This window comes from Cynoglossus semilaevis, chromosome 14, assembly GCF_000523025.1.
Source record: "Cynoglossus semilaevis isolate Cse_v1.0 chromosome 14, Cse_v1.0, whole genome shotgun sequence".
NCBI lineage: Eukaryota > Metazoa > Chordata > Actinopteri > Pleuronectiformes > Cynoglossidae > Cynoglossus > Cynoglossus semilaevis.
In genome coordinates this window covers 24,393,577-24,395,357 of record NC_024320.1, presented here as the reverse complement: position 1 = coordinate 24,395,357, position 1,781 = coordinate 24,393,577, and positions in this window count along the sequence as shown.

The following is a 1,781-nucleotide window of genomic DNA, read 5'->3' as shown; positions in this document are numbered from 1 at the left end:
CATTTTGAGCTTTTCTTGATGTTAAACATTTTTTTATACGAGAATAAAAGGTTAAAATAAAACCTTGATTAATCCATTGCGCAAACAACCAAACGGGAGAGAATACAAAAGTGGTGTCGTCACGATACCAACAGTTTGGTATCGATACCTGTACCAACGTGTGGTTCGATACTTTTCGAAATAAAGGGAGAACATAATTTCCAAACTGTGTGAAACTTTTTTTATATAAACGTCTAGATAAAATCCACTGTAGAGATCACGCACGTGTGCTTTGACAGAATGAAGAGGCCACTCCGAATGGATCAGGAATCAGCAGTTCTACATATGATTCAAGATTCAAAGAGTTTATGTGCGACAGAATTCTTTCTGTGACGTTTGATTCATGAGAACAGAAATGCAATGGGTTAAAAAAAAGTTACGTGGTGTTTGTGTAAGATACGGTACGGAATCAAGTGCCAACTCTCCTCCTCCTCCGCACATGCCGCCGTTAGCCGCTACTGTAGCGCCGCTACTGTATTGTCTGTCTCGAAGGTAAGAACTCATAATTAAAACCACATTTTATTTTATATCTCAGGAGTCCTTACATACAATAACTTTTTTGTGTGTCTCTATGGCAATTAAAAAGATCTTTTCCCCATTGTTATTAGCACTAATAAGGGAGTTTTTTAGAGCGTCGGAACGGGGAAATGGGAAAAAATGATTTGAGATACGAGCACCTGGAGTTACCAGCTCGGTCCTGGAACGGATTATGCTTGTATCTCGAGGTATTACTCTAGCTTAAATATTTTCCAGAGCTACTGGTGTGTGTGTGTGTGTGTGTGTGTGTGTGTAGGCAGGAGTGTCACTGAACACAGGCTTTTGTTTCCATGGGTAAAAATGTCGGTACCTGTCGTTCCTTTAACTTACACGTACAGATGGTGGTGCTTGTCTTTTAAATCTTTCACCAAGTTGGAACTGTTGCCACCGTTGGTACCGTTTGCAAAGAGATGCTTCGATGTTCGGTACTATCAACGGTTTAAAAAAAATTAAAAAATACTGTGAATTTTCCAAACACAGTATGTGTAGTTCTGTCGTAAATGCTTTGGTACTGCAGTACCTCATTAGTAGTGAACAAGAGTGAGGCGGACGGTGCTGAGGAACAACGACAAAAAAAAACACCCATGACATAAAACAATCGATTATTGTGAATAAAAAAATAAGGTTCGTCCCGTGTGGCAGCCTGGGAGCTGTGACCTTGAGCTCAATGGCACCTCCTGTGGGCAGCCTGCGTCGGTTGCAAAGACTCACGCGGTTCAGTTCCCTATTGTCGGAGGTAATAACAGACTAAATTACTATTATCAACATTATTATATCTACGTTTGTCAAATTCTAAGAGCGAACGATTGTAGTGTAGTGGTTAGAAACCCTGTCTTTAGAGCAAAGAGTCCTTAATAGCGCCTCCGTGTGGCAGCCTGTGTCGGTTGCAAAGTCTCACACTGAATTTCTCCATTGTAGGAGGAATCAGGGACTCTAAAAATAATAACAACAACAACAATAATAATAAGGAATATTATTATTGCTATTACATATAATAATGTATAATATGTTCCTTTGGGGTTTTTAACCTTCAGGGGAGTTGAGTTGAAAATGAAAAGACTGGATTATATGTTCGTTTGTGAGAGAAAAAAAATCAATCATTATGACATGGAAACAGCAGTGACTCAGTGTCTGATGAGCAGGACATGGTGTCAAGTATCTGTCACCTGCACAGAAACAACACGTCACAGCTAAAAACAAACACC